Source organism: Gymnoscopelus braueri (genome assembly GCF_963280865.1).
Source record: "Gymnoscopelus braueri genome assembly, chromosome: 7".
NCBI classification, from domain to species: domain Eukaryota; kingdom Metazoa; phylum Chordata; class Actinopteri; order Myctophiformes; family Myctophidae; genus Gymnoscopelus; species Gymnoscopelus braueri.
This window is the reverse complement of record NC_137608.1, coordinates 29,389,192-29,410,438: the sequence shown is the minus strand read 5'-3', so window position 1 is coordinate 29,410,438 and position 21,247 is coordinate 29,389,192.

The following is a 21,247-nucleotide window of genomic DNA, read 5'->3' as shown; positions in this document are numbered from 1 at the left end:
GACCAGTCAGTGAACATTTATGAAAGAGAAACCTAGAAATGGATAATATGCCTTCAATATTCTCTGTGTGTCATGATGCACAACAGTTTTGTTGGATACAAACATTTAACCATTGCCTCGTGTTAGCAGTGTGGAATGTAATAGAAAAATATATATTTGTTCCAGCTTGAGGGAAAGTGAAACAGACAAGCAGACAAGATTTTGGAGATCAGGGTGCGCCTCTGCTAACTAAAGTGACAAAAATAGCAACCACAGACAAAGTTGCTGTTGAATTATCAGTTCAATTCGTGGTCCTGATTGATACCATAATTGCAGGGCACAGCCGATTTGCAAATGACACATCTTTCCTTCCAAATCGGTGCACACGAGTCCCCAAAACACCAAGCAAATGCAGGTGAGGGAAAACTCATCACTGCTTCTGCCCCAAAATAGGGCCCTTTGTCAATTCAACACTGCATCATTGAATGTGCATATTCGGTGTATTGAGTCAAGCTGAGCATGATAAAGGAGCCGGTGGGCGTGAAATATGTATTTCTGAGATTTTTGGAAGTTGACCTAGGTATGAGGAGGTGGAAAGAAGGGAGTGTTTAATGGAAGAGAGAAATAAAAGGGGGAAGAGGAAGAAGCAGGAGGAAGAAAGAGGTGAAGGGAAAAGAGTATATTAATATTTAAAAAAAAGTATTTTGTAGTTATAATCAATGATCAGGAATCAGTATACAATTGTATTTTATCATGATACATTTTATACTTTCTCTTTGAACATCTCGCTTTGCTTGCTTTTTTTCTCCTAGCACACACCTCTCTCTCTCTCTCTCTCTCTCTCTCTCTTTGCATGTTATTCTTTCATCCACTGTTTAGCCATATTTGCACAAATATCTCTGCCCAGTCCTCACTAGTCAGCTAAATGGCCAATTGTGTCTTCCATCATGGCCGACAGTGCTGCTGGGGTGTTTGTCTGCATGCCCCACAGACCCCCTGTGGAGCAAACTCAGAATGGAGTAAATCCCCAGACTTGTCTCTTTGAAATAGATTATACTGTACACACACACACACACACACACACACACACACACACACACACACAGAGAGAGAGAGAAAGGCATATAAATACCGCATCTTCCCATGGCTTTGGACCCCATACTGCGCTCTGTCCCAAATTCATTTAATCTCCAAGTCTCCTCCGTAAAGTTTGATAAAGCAATTTACATTTGACTTATCTGCATTTCCTGTATGGTTGAATAGATACTGTAGATATGATGATTTTGCCTTCATCTAGTACAGCGGTTCTCAAACTCATTCATTATTAAAAATAATAAAGCATTTAAATTCAAATGGGATTATAGAGGGAAATGTATGCTTTTATTTCAAGATATTCTTTATATACACTTTGAAATTGCACTAAGTTTGGGTTGTTTGGGGTTTGGGGTCGCCAAAGAATTTCCTCAATAAAATGGGGTTGTGGTATAAAAAAGTTTGAGAACCTTCCTGATCTAGTAGACAGGACTAGGAGTCTGATTTGGGAGCGAGCTACTTGCTCTATGATTAAAATGTAGAAATGTTTCTGGTCAGCCACATTGGAAAAATAAGCAAAACATTAAACCAAGCAATCGTCTAGTTTCTCTACTGATATACTAATATACAACCACTCAACAGTCAACTTTGCAACTATGAAAGTAGAAAGTGATTTCTGCTCATAATATGGAAATGAATGAATACATTAATTTAGTAACAACATGAAAATACTTACACCGCGCCAGGCAGGTTGGCTTCTTCCAGCGTCAAACCTTAAAAGCATGAAGGGGGACAAAGCTTCGAAACTGTCCTATATCTGTACCTACAACATACCCCATTCTTTTGATTTGGTACAATGACTTGAGATTCTAGTAAACAGAGCCTCGGCAGATGCAAAGGGAGTTTGAAACTAGCGTTCCCTGAACATATTGTATGGGACGTCTCAATTGGCCATTATGTGAACGACCAGAGGGACGGGGATGGAAGAAGTCTTGAGGTGTTGTCCCAGAGGGCTGATGAAGAAGCACGTGAAGATGTCCTCCTTCTGGTAGGAAAACACCACATTGCTTCATGTTTTAATCCATTAAGACCCGGGAACGCATCTGTGTCATTTCAAGATTTCTTTGGCTAATCAAAATGAGCAGATATACAAGCAGACCTACAAGCTCATAGCGCGGCATGCACTCTGTGCCGTGCTATGAGCTTGTAGGTCTGCTATTTTTGAAAAATCGTGAAAATGTGTGCAATTTGGACGATGTTAACAAACGTGTGAAAAAACGTATATTGTTATATCAGTGGTTCTCAAACTTTTTTATGTCAAGGACCCCCAAAATGATATGTATTTGGCTGCCGACCCCCATCTCAAAATATTTTGTTCCAGGGACCCCCAGAAGCAAAGATTTGAGTTGAGTTGAGTTGAGTCAAAAGGAAAGGATTTTTCAAAAATAGCAGATCTACAAGCTCGTAGAATGGCACTCGTGCCGTGCTATGAGCTTGTAGATCTGCCATTTTTGAATAGCCAAAGTATGAAATAATGGGTATAGCTAAAAAAATTAAATAAACACAGATGCGTTCCCGGATTGAATGGGTTAATTGGAGTAAGTTAATGGTCCGTGAAGGCTTGTGTTAGACACTAAGACAAGCTGTTCGACTCAAGAAGGTGTGCCTGCTGCACATGTGTGTATTTCTGTCTCATTGAAAAAAAAAATCTGCTTTCAGTGTGTCTCCTTGGCAAAGTACTTCACTTCAAACCCCCCGGGGGGAATGACATTAGCTTGTTCGTGTAAAACTTTCTCAGCTCAGGTTGTTTAGGATAATAATGCAACTTTGTCAGTAGGTTGCATGTCGTTCCTGTCGGGCAGAAATCTCCATATTTAAACTATTTGAGTTTTTTTCGTAAATTAAAGCCCTATTTGATCATACCACAGCATCACACAAAAGCATCAAAAGTACAAGCTCGAATTGTGGCGCAAAGCGACACATTTTGAGCTTGTAGATCTGCTCCTTTTGCTATTTTTGAATTTGAATCCTGAATAGTAACAGTTTTGGACATGTGAGGTTTCCACCCAACAGAGACGATGTGCATGTGTTACGGTTAAGGAGTGCTGAGCGTAACATATTGGTAGAAAGAACGGAAGAGAGAGAGAGAAAATAAGTGTGCCATAATTGAGATCCATGTGTGTACATTCGGAAAGAGCTGGTGTGAAGTGCATAAGGTGGCTTTCATCTCTACCGGCCGTCAGACGAGTTGACAGAGCAGTAGAAAGCTGTCAAATAAAAACAGAAGCAAACGCTCCAGAAGCGTGCACGTGCGCATGTGCACGCACGCACGCACGAACGGCACGCATGCACACATTCCAATGAGACGGCATGGAATGTATTCCAATGAGACGGCATGGAATGTATCATTCATTGTCATTTTGAACCTCAGTCAATAAACTGTTGAAAGTTCAGACATTTTGTTACAAATAAAATGATGCATTTGGGACTAGCATCAAAACAAATGATAAACCAAACAGACATCGACAACAAAAGAACAACCTTTAAACATTACAGACCTCATTAGGCAATGATAGTCACTGTTAACGTGGTGAGGACGAGAGTGATGGCAATCTGATGATAATGATGACGATGATGATGATGATGATGATGATGATTATGATGATAGGAGGGGTGATAAAGTTGGGAGCAGACTTGATATGATCGTGCATATTCAGCTGTCCTGGAAGCCTGCCTGCTTTTGTACGGCTTTTCTGCCAACTTCTTAATATTTAAAGTTCATCTTTAATTTCAGGGGGCCCTTAGTGGTGCATTATTCAGAGAGAGAGAGAGAGAGAGAGAGAGAGAGAGAGAGAGAGAGAGAGAGAGAGAGAGAGAGAGAGAGAGAGAGAGAGAGAGAGAGAGAGAGAGAGAGAGAGAGAGAGAGAGAGAGAGAGAGAGAGAGAGAGAGACAGAGAAGAAGGCATTGAGAGAAAAAGACAGAGGTGCTGCATAAAGACAGATACAGTAGATAAGTTTAGGTATGTGCACTTCTGAAGGCATTTGAGGGAGGGAATGAGAGAACGTGTATTGTACTGTTGGAAGTGAGAGAAAATACGAAAAGCATTAAGAAGAACTAGAGAAGAAAATAGAAAGAGTGGGCAACAGAGAGGGCATGGAGTGCAGGAAAAAATTTTTTTATTCAATCCCATCGCTATTTGTGTATTCTCCATACAATATATCCATACAACACAGTTACCCTGCATGACACTATTTCCTCTCCTCGCCTCTCCTGTTTAGTTCTCTTTCACCCTATTTCTATTAGGTGCTCTTTTATTTTACTCTCTTCTGTCTTGCAGCTGTGCTTAACACCTACTATGAGGCTTTTCATAGCAACAATAGGTCTCATACAGGCAGGGTTACAGCCCCACTTTCTTTGATATGTTTGTTCCTACCGAGGCATTTATGATACTTATACCTTCACTCACCAGGCCATCCTTCTCTTTCTATAACCTTGGCTTGGGCCAAGTCTTTCAGGAGTGCATAGTATCTCTTAACTCCTTGCCTGTTTGTGTGGATGCATGCATTACTTCCTCTAAGTTTTGGTATGCCTTTTATGTGTGTGTGTGTGTGTGTGTGTGTGTGCGTGTGTGCGTGCGTAAATGGTAAATGGTGCATTTATGTAGCGCTTTTATCCAAAGCGCTTTACATAGATTGTGCATTACATTCACCCATTCACACACACATTCATACACCGATGGCGGAGGAAACCATGCAAGGTACCAACCTGCTCATCGGGAGCAAGTAGGGGTTCAGCCTCTTGCTCAAGGACACTTCGACACTAACTCTGGGGGAGCCTGGGATCGAACTAGGAACCTCGCGGTTTCCAGTTCACTCTACCCGGCCACTCTACCCCTGAGCCACTGCCGCCCCCAAGAAGTGGGTGCGTGCGTTAGACTGCCGTTCATTGACTGCAGTTCAGACTACACCATAGTCCCCACCAGGTTGGCTGCTGAACTGTCAATCATGGGGACGAGAAGGGCTAACTGCAGAAGGTGGCACACCTGTTGCTGTGCTGCCAGCAAAATAGCCACACAATAGCCACTTCTTGAACATCAGCAAGACCAATGAGATGGTTGTGGATTTGTATATGAAATGGCAGTGAACCTACACCCCTCCTTATGATCAATGGGACACCAGTGGAGAGGGAATTCAGTTTTACATAGTACTGTACCTCGGCATATGTACATCACTGAGGAATTGTCATGGACAATGCTCACAGACACTGTAAGTGCTGTATGTACCACCTCAGACAGATGAGGAAATTCATCCTGAAATCCTTCTCCTCTATACTCCATAAAGCAATCTGATGGGGGCTATCGCCGTTTGGTATGGAAATAGTTCCTGTTGGAACCAACGAGCCCTGCAGAGGGTGGTGCGGTCAGCCGAGCGCACCATGGGGACTTCACCTCCCTCCCTGCCGGGACTCAAACTCTTTGGAGTTGCTTGAGCAAAGCTACAAGCATTATGAAGTATCCCAGCAATGGACTGTTTGTGCTACTGGGATTTTTTTTTTTACAATCTCTTTGCACGTTTACACAAATTTGTACATTTTGGATTGTAACTAGCTCAGAATGATCATAGTTCACCACACAATATTGACTGCTATTTGCATGTACAATACACAGTATATAAATTTGGACATCCTTCTGCTGCATGAATATATATTCTTTATGTCTTCAGTTGCTAATTTATTCATCCATTCTGTGTATTCTATATTCTTTATACTTTGTTTTTTTGGCTGCAATATTCCTCAGTAAGCCAGGGAAAGTGTAATCCCAAACATTAAATTGTATATTATATGATATGATATGATATTGTGTGTGTGTGTGTGTGTGTGTGTGTGTGTGTGTGTGTGTGTGTGTGTGTGTGCGCGCGCGTGTGTGCGTGTGCGTGTGTGTGTGTGTGTGTGTGTGTGTGTGTGTGTGTGTGTGTGTGTGTGTGTGTGTGCTTGTCTCTCTGCACAATATGTGCGCCTCTGTGTGTCGTCGGTATGTATATGTGACAGTTTTACAGCCTGGTAAAGGGTGGCAGTGTACAACCAGTAAATTGGGCCATTTATGCAGCCAAGGGATCTCCTTTTATCAGTAGGTGTTGTGGGATATGTTAAACTTGGACATTGAAGTGCACATAGCTGAGAGAGCTCTCTTTATTTGAAGGTGAAGTGGAATGTAGCCCTATAAAGTAGTAGTGCTATTTATTCCTGGTCAAAGTCAGGCTATAAGCTCTTCAAAATCACACTTCCATCAGTGGTTTTTAATGACTGACCTGTAGCCTGCTGGGGTGTTGTGGTCTTGTGGAGTGGGGCTTAAGTGTGCGTGGGGAGACTGCTCCAACGGTGCAGTAAAACAAAAAAAATTGAACCAAAACCCATTGACATTAATTGGACTACATTTCAGCAGAAAGTAGTCCCACACCACTATGCTTTTGGACTCTCTCACCAACACACTGTATTTGGTATCTCTTGACCCATATAAGGGTAAATTTTTACACATTTAAACTAACAATGAGGATTCTACAGTGTTCAAGCTACATTTATGATGATCATGAGTATGGTTTGTGCTTTTTTAAATGTTCATTTGTTTTAGCCAGTTTAACATCTTAAACACTATATAAATTACTTTGATGACCAGGGTCCCACCCCCAGTGGTCTGTACTTGGTTGGCCCCATTCTTTCCCCCCCTCTCCACCAAATATTTTCGCTAAAAATAGCTGATCTACAAGCCCAGCATTGTGTGCATATAGATTGTGACATGCCCAGAAAAGAGATGCTAGGGTTCATGTGTTTTATACGGCAACTTGTTCACAAATGTGTTTTTTTTTGCTGCTACACAACAAGCTGTGAGTTGCTTATTTATTGATGAACATTTGACAGGGGTCAAGTGATTTGGTTCCTGTAAAATGCACATTATAACTACTGTATAAGATCATAACATAATGAATTATAACCATAGTAGAAAGAGCAAATGACAAATTCTGGTCAGTAGTTTAGGAAACAGTCCATTAGTCCAGCCTGTTATTACGGAGCTATTTCACACAGTCAAGTGATTGCTGTCTATTCCCCATGGGCCTCAGTGTAGAACACTGCATTTTTCAATGATCAACTGAGTCGTGGAAGTTGTGCTGTAGGGTTTATGTGATGATTGACAGTTTCTTTACAGCACACAGACACAGGGACGCATGCAACACACACACACACACACACACACGCACGCGCACACGCACACACACACACACACACACACACACACTCACACTCACACTCACACTCACACTCACACTCACACTCACACACGCACACGCACACGCACACACACACACACACACACACACACACACACACACACACACACACACACACACCGCTTTAAATAACCCATAGACTGTCCTTGCCCTCGGCTGTCTGTTGCTGTGACAGTGTCACGCTTGGAGGTGCTGAAATCTTGTCCTGGGTGCTGGCGCTTCCCTGGGGCGATACACACAGAGACCTACAGTATGCAGACTATGCACACACACACACACACACACACACACACACACACACACACACACACACACACACACACACACACGCACATACACACACACACACACACACACACACACACACACACACACACACACACACACACACACGCGCGCGCGCACACGCACACGCACACACTGACATGCACACACATTCACACACAGAGCGTGAACTTGACCCTAAGGGAGTGACAAGAGGACAGAGAATCAAAGGGCACTGGGTATCTGTCCTATAGGTGACAATCCTCTCTGACAGCCATGTTCTGCTGCCTCTTAGTCAACATGACAACTCATGACAACATTAAAACAACTTCTGCCAAATGGCTGCTATACAACGGTCTGTTTCTGTACAAATAGTCGCAACCAATTCTAAATGGATTGAAACTATAGCACCTGCAGTAAAGTCCAGTGACTTAATTTAACAGGACCATGTTTACACAATGAAACAGCCTGTTGGGTAGCCAGACAAACTAGAGCCGAAGTTGAATGCGTTGAAGTCAATGAGAGCCAAGTGGACAAAATTGTTGTAATGATTCCGACCTTTGTCAGATAATTCGTTCAGGAAATTAAAAGAAGACATACTGTACCTGTATCACACATTGTTTTCTTACAGTATCTCTTATTTTTCAACGTGCACACTGTATCATTTTATTGAGGTATAAATAACAGAAGCGATCGTTTCTGCCTGGGCAGTATGGGCTTTCATCGCGAGAATTGTTTGACAGGCTGTGACTGTGTTTAAATGGACCCTAATACTCCATTTATATTCAGAATGACAGCTCAATCAGAATAAAAATGCCTCATGTAAACATGGCAATAGAGCACCGAAGTCTGACATCCCTGCCGCTAGAGGGCGCTATCCCCCTGGGTCACAGCGTTATTTTTTTGTATTGAAAATCCCACAGAATTTTAGATCGTGTCATAAGAACTGTGTTCCAAAAATAAACAAACCACCCTGGCAATTTTACTCATATGGTTATGAAGCATCAACTGACACAAATTCACAAATTCATCAAAAAAAAAAAACTTTCTCCAAACACAGAAGTTATCAAAGTAACTCATCAATATCATAAACGACACATACCGAGTCACATACCTGACAAAAAAATCGCCGAGATGGTTTGTATATTTTTGGAACAGATTTCTTATATGACACAATCTAAGATTTGCCTATGGGATTTCCAATACAAAAAATTAAGCTGTGACCCAGGGGTAGTGGGAGTGACGTCAGGACTTCGGCACTCTATAGGAAGGGAATATTCCAGTTGTTTGGAAGGAGTTTTCATTGTGGTTTTAAAGGGGTCAACAATATATATTCAGATCAACAGTAAAATATCATCATTGCGAACGCGGAAGCCGCGCCTCCGACCAAGTGGAGCTTACTATGGGTGCGTTCGAAAATACAGCACTGAGCGCACTGGCCAATACAAACTAATAGGCGAGTGTGCTCCGGTGCGTAATTTTCGAACGCGCCCTAGGTAACCCTGATCAGGTTGTGTGTGTGTGTGTCTGTCCGTGTGTGTTCACCTCTCATTGGCTGCATGCACCCATGTGACTCACATGCGTGCACTGCCTGTAAGCAGCCACCCGAGTGCGCCAGAGTGCAGGAATTTAGACAATGCACACCAGCCTGCCACACACACACACACACACACACACACACACACACACACACACACACACACACACACACACACACACACAGTCAATGTTCTCTCCCCATCACAGTGAAATAACACAGATTACAAGTCTGTAAATACACAATATTTTCGAGCTGCGTTCGCTTCCAGCGTTCGCGCGTCTTACTTGTGTACACACTTCATTTATTTAACTTCAGCTCAGGAATAACCAATACCATTTATTAACCATTTACCATATTGCATATATAACCATTTACTGCAATATTAACCATTTATAGCAATGATATTGCATTCAGATTTGGCGGTGTGACTCTGCTCATGTGATATTACAGATACCTGCGCAAGCAGGACAACAGATCTGAAATCACAAACCCCCGGAGCAGCACAAAATACAGTTTTACATAAACATAACAGTGAACCTTCAATGCATAATTAATTTACCACATATCATAGTACAATCCATAGAACCACAGTACAATCCATATAATCAACCTATTAACACTATAAACTAAATGCCACAGGGAGGAGGCCGGGGAGGTGGAGGGAATTTGAAAACCACAGCTGTACAACCAGCTGAAACAGCTAAGCACATAGAATGAACAGTGAACAGAGGCTGGTTAAATGAACCGCCTAAGATGCACTATGGGTATGAGGGCGTGTGTGAGTTAGGTTGTAGCGAATGAGAATGACGTGAGGTTGAACATACTGATTGTAGGAGTACGTTTGAATTAGCTTGTTAACGAATGAGTGGGGGGGGGGGGTCCGGGGAGAGTGAACTCAGCATAAACCTCCTGCCTTCCGTGTCTACATGAACTATCGCTACGCTGAATTTATTCTGATTGTTTCTCTCTGGTTGGTTGGTCGCCGGTTGGACAATTGACAGAAAAAAAAGAAGATAAAAGACTGATTTTGTTAAATGGATCTCACATCCGGAACTACTTGCTTTAACAAATGAATTTGGACATCAGAACATGGACATTTGTGGACAAAGGAAAAAGGAAAAGTTTAAAAACCCAAATTGAATTTGCTGTTGTCCTACAGGCATTCAGGCATTCATTATGCATTACCTTTGATTTACGCTTTCTCCCAAATGCATCTGTATAGCCTGAATCCTCACTAACTTAAAAGCCCCTTTCAATGACATCACCACCTCTTGTAAATGTCAATGCTGGTCTGAAAAGTGATGTGTAATTATCTCCGGCTGTCACATCCCCATTCCATATGCGTTTCAGGTGTGTAGCAGGGGAATTAGCATGGGGATGCAAGGCTGTGGCTGTGTCATTTAGCACAAAATAAGAGAAAAACTCAAATTTGCTTTGGAAAGCAATTATATGCTTCTTTGAATAATGGCACAATACTGCTTATCTCACCAACGTGGGTTGGGGGAGGGGGGTGCTATCGTCACCATTTTATTTTGACCGCATACCCACGTTATCATTACAAATGACAGGTGAAGGATAAAAGGCTCCTGTGTCTTTTTTCTATTTGTTCTCTCAAATTGTTATCGCCTTTCACGTCCTTGAAGATGCACAAGGGTTGACGAGTGCAAAACACTGCCCACACACGCACGCACGCACGCGCGCACGCACGCACGCACGCACACACACACACACACACACACACACACACACACACACACACACACACACACACACACACACACACACACACACACACACACACACACACACACACACACACACACACACACACACACACACACACACACACACACACACACACACAAATAGCCAGCCAATTTCCAACCCACATCCATGTATATTTTTACCATATTTTTCCTGGCAAAACAAACAGTCAACGGTGTAAAATGCCCCAGGGTGCCCCAGTAGCATTCAGGTGTCCTATTTGTATGAATTGAAAGTTGAAAGTGCTGGTACAGATATTGCCCCATCCTGTGTGCTTGTGTCCAAAATAAATGTGTATAAATAGGTCAGGTGTTGCAGACCTCAGCAGTTCAGAGTAACTTGTTAAATCTCTACATTGCATAGAGAAATAGTGGGACCACAGGGAGAAGGTCAAAGCAATTTATATTTGACATGTAAAACAGAGAGTTTTTCCCCACCATCTGGCATGTGTGCATGTGCGCCATACACATACATGCATTGAAATAAGGTGGGACACGCGCCCAAATACCAAAAGTAGGACATACATTATATAGGACATACAGTACATATAGGCTACATGCGTATGCACATACATTCATTCATGTAGTCATGCCTTTCCATAAACATAGCACATAAAAACATGCACGCACGCACGCACGCACGCACGCACGCACGCACGCACGCACGCACGCACGCACGCACGCACGCACTCACACACACACACACACACACACACACACACACACACACACACATTCCTATTGGCGATAAATCTATTCGTATTCCCACGAACAGTAAGATGTTAATGGGAAAAGACAGCTTCCCTCAGGCACCAATCAATCTGCGTATCCACAGGTTCTAAGACAGGCTTTATGTGTGATAGGAAATTGTGTGTGTGTGTGCATGAGTTTGCGTGTGTGCGTGCAAGCGAGCGTGTGTGGGTGCGTGGGAGGGTGGTGATAAGCATGATTTATATTTTGTTGGGAGCCGGTGTCGTGCACTGAAAATACCAGATCTACAAGCTCACAACGCATCGCACCTTGCCACTTTGTGAGCTTGTAGATCTTCTATTTTCAGTGCACGACACAGCATGCAACCAAGCATTAGTGTGAAGGCAGCTCAAGCTTGTGAGCAGCCACAGTGGAGCAGTTGCTAATCATATTGATTGAGCCATCAAACAGAAGAGGGAACATGCTGAAAGGCATGAGCAACGTCTCTCTGTCTGCCTCTCTCTCCCATGCCCCTCCCCCAACACACGCACGCACGCATGCACGCACACACGCACGCACGCACGCACGCACGCACGCACGCACGCACGCACGCACGCACGCACGCACGCACGCACGCACGCACGCACGCACGCACACACTCACTCACTCACTCACTCACTCACTCACTCACTCACTCACTTCAGTGTTACAACACCGGTGAGGACATCAAAATCTTAGGATGATCATCTTATTAAATGACATTGTCTCCATTTTGGGCCATTTTTAACCTTAATCCCAATACGATACGATAAGGCTGGGAACGAGATTAATCGGATTCGATCATCAGATTATGTCAGTATCTATTATCCAACTGCCTCTGAGCTAGAATCATGAAATGACAAGAGCAAGAATATAGGGGAGGGGTATGAGGCGAGGGAAAGGCAACAGGAATACAGGTGGGAAATGGGGATAGAAGATAAGGAAGAAGGGCTGTGCAAAACTTGAAAATGGATCACATTCAGAAAGCTGCCTGAAAAAAAAAACACATTTTGATGTAAGTAAACATTTTACACTCAAGGTGGCTGCTTCTGTTTGGAACAGCCAGTTCAACCTGATAGATGTCTTCAAAATCTCACAAACCCGTATTATATAAGTTATGATGTGTCTGTTTCACTTTGAAATGAGTCCCTCAAGGTGGAACAAAATAAGTTGTAGTACATTTTTTAGGCCATTTGGCAATGGTTAAAGGCTTTTATCCAGCAAAACTGTTGTGTGTCATGACTCATGACAGGACTCACTAAAAACCTGGTGTTTGACCCGGATGGGCATAGTTTAGCAGAAGTAATATTATTACACACTTCTGAATGCCAGGAGGCCAGACTGGAGATAGGCTCCTGACCTATAGGGACACATGGCTTCCATGACTACATGGTTCCCAAAGCCTATACTTACTTACTTACTTACTTACAGTATATAATTTACATCTGTTACTTACACGGAGGAACAAGGAAGGAAGGAGGTTGGAAGCACAACAAACAACATGCACACATGCCAGGCCTCTTTGAGAGGATGGAGGGATGAAAATGGAAAAGGATGAAAGGGCCACGGAGGTTCAGAAGGAGCTGAGACTTCAAACAATGACTTAAGCATACAGTACAGTTATTTGTATGCCTTTTTTCTCCCAATTTAGTCATTATGCCTATTAACCCCCATCTATCCTACTGGCTCCCCATGGGAACCTCACTGGCATGGCTGCATGCAGTTCAACACCCTCTGGTGACAGGCAGCTGCAACAGCCCGTAAGAATCGCCAGTGCAGCGACAAAGATAGGGTTCCCCATCCAGCTTCACTCCCCCCACACGGCAAATTGTGGTCGGATAGATGCTCGGCCAAGCCAGATATATAACGCTGGACACTGTGGAGTCAAACCCCTTGACTCCACAGTGGTGGACAGCTACTTTACCCCCATGTGCCACCTGAGTGCCCAAGCGATGAATGTTGCAATATGAAATGAGATATAGAGACTGTGCGTGCGTGCGTGCGTGCGTGCGTGCGTGCGTGCGTGCGTGCGTGCGTGCGTGCGAGAGCGTGCGAGTGCACGTGAGTGAAACTGTTGATTTTGTCGACTAAAACTATGACGAAAGATGTTCGTCGACTACCTTTTTTCACTGACGAAAACTAAATAAAAACTAAGCTGTGATGACTAAAACTAAGACTAAATATATTGACAATTTCATCAACAAATAAAAAATAGACTAAAATGTTAGGGAGGGACTAGACTAGCGGAGAAGAGTCATTTTATGCTTGTTTGCGCTCGGGCGTTGCGCTCTGAAAATAGCAGATCTACAAGCTCACAACGCGTCGCTGCGCGACGCTTGGTTTGCATGCTATTTTCAGCATGCAAACCAAGTGTAAAATCAGGCATTACGACGCCTTCAAAAGAATAGATTTTTGTCGACTAAATCAACTGTAGATTTTGTCGTCTAAAATATTATGATATTTAGTCCACTAAAGCTAGACTAAAACATTTAAGATGGCTAAAATATGACTAAAACTAAATTAAAATGTATTCAAAAGACTATGACTAAAACTAAATCAAAATGTGCTGTCAAAATCAACACCGGAGTGAAACAGAGTGAGTGAAAGAGGCAGGGTTGATCTCAGTCAAGCCAACATTCCACTCACTTTCTCCAGACAGATATAGTAGTCACCTCTCTCTTCCATTCCTCCCAACGTCAACTGCTCCTACTTTCCCTTCATCCTTCATCCACTCTCATTCTATCTTTGTTCGGTCCACCTGTCTACCTTCCGGACCACATTCCACGCCTCTTATAATATGCATCCTTCCACACCACCCTCCATCCATTGTTCTATTTATTCCTCCCACCATTCATCCTTCTGTTCATCCCTCCTTCCGTGCATCCTCTCAGCCCCCCTTCCCTCCCCCTGTGGAAGTGATTTGACTCCTCTCTTCCTGTCTTAATCTGTTGTTCTCACCTTCTGTCCTTCTCTCTCTCTCTCTCTCTCTCTCTCTCTCTCTCTCTCTCTCTCTCTCTCTCTCTCTCTCTCTCCCTCCCTCACAGCTCCCAGTCGTCTCTTCCTGTCCCTTGCTCTCTCCCCCCTGCCTTGCCATCCCACTCTCGCTCCCCACGTATGTGTTCACTCTTCCCTGCATGGCTCCCATCAGGTTCCATCCTCTTGTCCTCCCATAACTGCGCTCCCTACCAACCCTCCTTTTCCCTTCCTCTCCTGTGTTTCTCCACCCATCAGCCCATCCCTGCCTCCCTCCCTCTGTGCAACAGATCTCTCTCTGCGTGTCTTGGTACACCTGAGAGCGCAGTGCCATCTGCTCAACACGTCTCCACCTCTTTCACACTTATATCACTTCTTCTTCATGTTTACTTTCTCACCAACGCTTGTTATGTATCACAGTATGGCAAGCCTCTGCGGAATACTCTCGCAATCTTCAAATTCATTATTAGGATAGTGATAAGACACACATGGTCACAAGGATTAAAAATGTGTATGCTGTACAATTGTATTTACGATGTGGCCCATAGTGGCGAGTCATCTAGTAGTGTGTTTGTGGGCACCAAATGTCTAGTGGATGCTGCCAGTAGGCCAAGGAAGTAAATCCCTGAATATCTTTTGATTGATTGATTGATTGAATATTTTATTAGGCAAAAAAATGTAAAACAGCACAGTTACATTTAAAATACTTTGTCTAACAGGTCCGTTCATAAAAGTCCTTGCGGACTTGTTTCCAATGAGGGCCTTGGTATTCAATTCATAGGCATATAGTGGCATCACATATTATCAATATGTTTGTGTGTGAATTAGTTTCACATTTTCTGAATTTGTAATCTCAGATCCACCGCCTATCCATTATTCCACACTGACGTCATCAATATAATAATAATAATAATAATAATAATAATAATAATAATAATATCTGGAATTTATATAGTGCTTTTCTAAGTACTCAAAGACGCATTACATGTGTGTGGGAGCCAGGGATGAGGACCCACACACACACACACACACACACACACACACACACACACACACACACACACACACACACACACACACACACACACACACACACACACACACACACACGCACTGTGAGTGTGTCGATGTAACACCTGAATGAAGCACGCCCCATGAGTCATCACTGGCTCCAGAGGAGGTCAAGATTTTTTTCCTCTGAAAGTGCTAATAGCAACAACGAAGACCAACATTATTGTAGAGTTTAACCTTGTTTGGCTGATTTGATAAGAGCATTATCTTCGTGAGTCAGATACACGGCATGGAGGTATTCATGAGTCACTTGCTGACGATGGTGAACCTTATAATGGCTAATGGGAAATAAAGAAAAGGAAGATTACAATAAAAACTTGACGTCATGGGCTGCTTTGTGTTGTGTATGTCATACTACTGTTATGAAAACTTGACAGCAGGCGTGTGCAGTAAAAGTGCCTGTATCAGTTTTGTCAGGAAAATAACTGAACATACATGGCAGTGGGTGTAAAACAATTCTTCTACACAATAGCAGATTCTTTCTTTCTTGCTTTCTTGCTTGCTTTCTTTCTTTCTTTCTTTCTTTCTTGCACTAGACATGTGCGATGGCTAGCTGTGCTCTGATGTCATACTCTCCCCTGTTGAGGTAGAGCTGTAATATATTTCCTGTGAAAGAGATTACCGTCTGCATAAGAACATTCAGTTCAGGTAAACCTGCTGGGTTCGTGGTGCTAACCACTGAGAGAGAGAGAGAGAGAGAGAGAGAGAGAGAGAGAGAGAGAGAGAGAGAGAGAGAGAGTCTGTGTGTGTGTTTACGTGCGTGCATGCATGTTTGCATATGGGCAGGCGTGCACTGAGAGATAGTTTGGCACCCAGATGGTCACTGCTAAGTCAGAAACACCAACACACCGACTATGATGTGCAAGGTTAACAGAAGGACTATGGAAACATTATATGTGTGTGTGTGTGTGTGTGTGTGTGTGTGTGTGCGTGTGTGTGTGTGTGTGTGTGTGTGTGTGTGTGTGTGCGTGCGTGCGTGCGTGCGTGCGTGCGTGCGTGCGTGTGTGTGTGTGTGCTTGTTGCAGATTAATGAGAGAGGTATCTGGTCATTGGAGCAAAAATGTAAGAGCAGGGTGGAAGGACAAAGATAGGAGAAGAATGCAGAGAACTGAAGCGGATGGAAGGATGAGTGACATGGAAGGAGACAGAGGAGAAAGAAAATGGAGGGAAGATAAGAGGTTAAAGGACCAATACATGTCACTATTCACAGCTTCATACATTAAAATAGAGTAGACCATTTTTCTTTTCATTCGTAGATTCATGATCGTGTTCATTTACATTTTCTCCATTTTCTGAAATTCTACCAAAATGAATAATCGAGTCAATGTTTGCTAAACATCATTGCAAGCTTACGAAGTGTTTGTAAATAATTAAATCTTTTCCCCAAGGATATTACTACTACTTTGGCTAGACTTTTCAAGCCAGTCCACGCTTTAAGATGCAAAATGCAACAACAACTTTGACACATTAAATTTCACTCTCAGTGGATTCCGTATCTCAAGCAAATTTCAACTATCTGCGAGTTGATAATTACGGTATACCATCGTAAAATGTATGGAATCCAATGACACATCTCACCCCTTCCCTACAGGGATAAAAGTTGGCAGATGGGGTAGGTATCGTTTTAGGACCTGCACTATTGATCTCCCACCCAAAGGTCAAAGGTCAAGGTCACTGCACAATGTCAAAGTTTAGCCCTATGCTTTGCAGCGTCTTTTCCCGTGTGACTGAAGCCCCGTTCAGATACCAGAGACATATTTGATTTTGACACTGTCATGTGTGAACGAAAGCCACATTTTCAGTGTCGGCAAACTTGTTTCGGCATTCATGCCTGCTTGGGACCTACAACATTGCAGGTAAAGTCTTTGCGGAAAGCAAGTGTGAACACCATGCCGGCAGCATCATGATCTCTCTGTCTCTGATTCTCTCTGTCTGTCCTCGCTTCACCTCATTTACAAGTATCCAGTTGTTACTTTACAACATCATTTTATTGGGCTTGGCTTGCCATGATGGTAATGGACAAACAATCCATGCGATAAAGTGGATAAACAAAGCCAGGTAATTGCGCAAGTTAACCATTTACTACATTTTTCATCTCTGTAGATATACTGCATTTGTCACGGATTGTTCTCCCAACTGCCTGTTGGTACCTTTGCCAGATCATCAAAGCTAACACCACATGCATAGTACAGCATTAACAAGCAGTACAAATAGGTATAGTATGGTCAGGGTGAGCTCCAATACAACATTCGCTCACCCACAGAGCACATATTTTGATTGGTTCTCATACGCAACCCCCCTCACCTGCCAATCAATTACATATGCCCCCACTAGAGATACCATAATAACGGGTGGCTTGATCAATGCTTAATACTTTGTCACATGTCCGTTTTTGTCATAACATAATTTTGATCTGTACAAAGTGTTCATGGGACTTATCAGCATTTGTTCTGTCGAAAATCGAGCATCATTTTGTTTGCGCAACGTATCATTTTGTTTGTGCAACATGGCTGTGCGTCAAAATTTATAAAATTAACAAAAGAAAATGGTTGAATGGTATGGTTTGATGAGGTGATATACACAACGTGATTCGTTGTATTCACAACGGGCATAGCCAACCAGCGTAGGATCCCGCCAGTACCTTCCTTATCGGCGTAATATGCTGACAAGCTCAATGGAGTGTTCCGAGACTCTGGATTCCGTCCAGAGTCACATTAGCCAGGCGACATCAAGGCAGCTTCACAAAACTGACGGACCATAAAAAGAACCATAACCTCGATGCAAAGGGTCTTGGCTGTCGGCAGCTATGTGTGATGTATAAGCACTGCCTTTGAAATAGCATTCAAAGCCTTGAGGGTGCTCACATAACTATATAGGCCTGCTACTGCAGTGGCTTTTCTCTCTCTCTCTCTCTCTCTCTCTCTCTCTCTCTCTCTCTCTCTCTCCTCTCTCTCTCTCTCTCTCTCTCTCTCTCTCTCTCTCTCTCTGTGTCTTCTCTGAATCTGTCTTCTTTCCACCCTCCTCTCAATTCTGCCACCAATTCCAACTTAATGGGTCTTTAACTCTGTGTCAATGAGCGGGGGGCCCCTCTGTGATCACACACACTCAGCTATTCCCTTCACAATTAGACACAGACACAAGCCAGAGGGCTGCGACTGTATGCGTGTGTGTGTGTGTGTGTGTGTGTGTGTGTGTGTGTGTGTGTGTGTGTGTGTGTGTGTGTGTGTGTGTGTGTGTGTGTGTGTGTGTGTGTGTGTGTGTGTGTGTGTGTGTGTGTGTGTGTGTGTGTGTGTGTGTGTCAGGTGAGGTGTGTGTGTGTGTGTGTGTGTGTGTGTGTGTGTGTATGTAAGAAAGAGTTATCCTGAAAACATAGCCTGAGGGGCCACCAGCAAGTGTCATTATTTCCGTTAATGACAAAGATAATAGGATACAGCGACACACATGCACGCACATATTCTGTTAGCACCTTCCCTCTCCTAGTATAAATACTTTCACCACAATAACTGTTAATACACAAAGAATCCCACTGGGGTTTGTGAATATACCACCATCAGGAGATTATTGCCAAACCTAATCCTGAAGCCATTAACAGCATCAAGAGCTGGCTTGATTACACTGATAACTTGCAGTTTCTTTGTTGGGGGTGTTGTTTTGAGGAAATATGTCATAGCTTCTGTTTTAATGAGGTTCTTTGTCTTTTTGTGTATATACAACCATAGTATATGTGACACAGCTGTAGAGCGTTATGTACAAACGCTTAATTTACATAGTGTGTTTCAGTACAGAATGCATTGCATCAGTGCCACCAAGGCAAATTACATTACATTTATTAAACCTTAAGTGATCTTGACTGTGTTCAGTGCTCTATTTGCATTTTGATGCCTTTCCCCATGTAGGCCAACACTGCAAATACACTTGTCCTTAAATGACCTGCCTTTATTACTAAAAGTTGAAGAAAACAACTTAAACTTTTTCCTCATGACGTGCGGGAGAAAGGAAGAATGTTTGTTTCCACACATGTATAAGTGTGTGATTTGTATTGGTTTATTTTGCCTTGATTGTGTGTGTAACATGCATGCTTCAGGTTTGTCATCCAGCGTTGTGCCCAACCAGATCCAACTCCACCCCCTGTGGTGTGTCTGTGGATTGGGTGGTTGGAGGATGGAGTGGATAAGATAAGAGAGTGTTATCTGCCCTGTTCATTCTGTCCTGTGTGTGTGTGTGTGTGTGTGTGTGTGTGTGTGTGTGTGTGTGTGTGTGTGTGTGTGTGTGTGTGTGTGTGTGTGTGTGTGTGTGTGTGTGTGTGTGTGTGTGTGTGTGTGTGTGTGTACGTGCATGCATGCGTGAGCGTGAGGTGTCAGGGGTACTACATGATGCTGCCTAGATGCGAACTTGCAGAGGCTCTTACATGCCCAGACAGACAGCTTATCATCACATAGTAATGCACATGTTTCAAAGGCATAAATACAAACTTAAGCCAGTGGAAAAGATGAGAGGGGTGGACTAAAACGAGGACGCATGGGAGGGAGAGTGAGAGAGCACAGATGGAGAGATCTTAGTGAAGATGGACGCTGAGGAGAATGCTCTGCACGATTTTTGGAGGAAAGAGCAAGCAGGGGGTTGTGTGTGCTACTGCTGGGTTTGGCCTTTGATTTTTCTCACTGCAAGGATGAAAGTTATCAGTCTTCGTCTCTGAAAGCGGTTTTAATTGAGCCTGTAGTTGTTATCGGTCAATTTCTCTTCCAAAGCAACCGACTGATGTTCTCTGAAGGGGGGGGGGGGGGGGGGGGGGGGGGTTATATGATAAGAGAAGAATGGAGGAACAATAAAACAATGAACAAATTAGGGCACTTGGTTTCAAATTTTGCAAGGCAAGTGCACATGAAAGGATTTTCTTTAAGGGCCTGTGTTCTTTTGTTTGAGTTTCACAGAGATAAATTGGAATTAAGAGTTATTTTAAGGAAGAAAATCTGTCATGATGATGTATCCCAGTATCTCTAGCTGATACAGACAAGGGTAGTGTTCTTACATGATTCCAATATCTTTGGATTATAAAATGCAGCCACATGGTGTAATCTAAGGGATCAGTTCCAAAATGCTATGTATTATTTTCTCTTATGAATGCAGATTTTGTGAGTGTAGAAAGCCATTGAATTAATCCAAGGCAGTTTCACAGTTACATTTGACCTACTTATGCCCTATACTTTCTCATACAACAAATAGAGAAAACAGTCATAACATGTAGCAATATGCCATATAATAATGCAATATGCAATATGCAATATAAACAATAAGCCATAGAAACAGAATAGACTGAATTTGAGAGATGCAATGCAATAAAAAAGAGCATGGGAACTAGCTGAGCAGAGTGCTTAGGTATTGTGGATATTGTATGTTGCTTTATTATGTATTTATGTATTTATTATTATATTATGTTGCTTATTATGGCAGATTTCAAACTTCATCTGTACTTCATCTAGAGAACATAGTATTCTAATCAGACATTAGCATTTTATCACCATAGCGACAGAATGTGATTAGTCGGCTTATCACATTCTGGCACCCCAACAGTGGATGTCGGGGTGCCCTTCTGTAAAAATAACCATTCAACAAA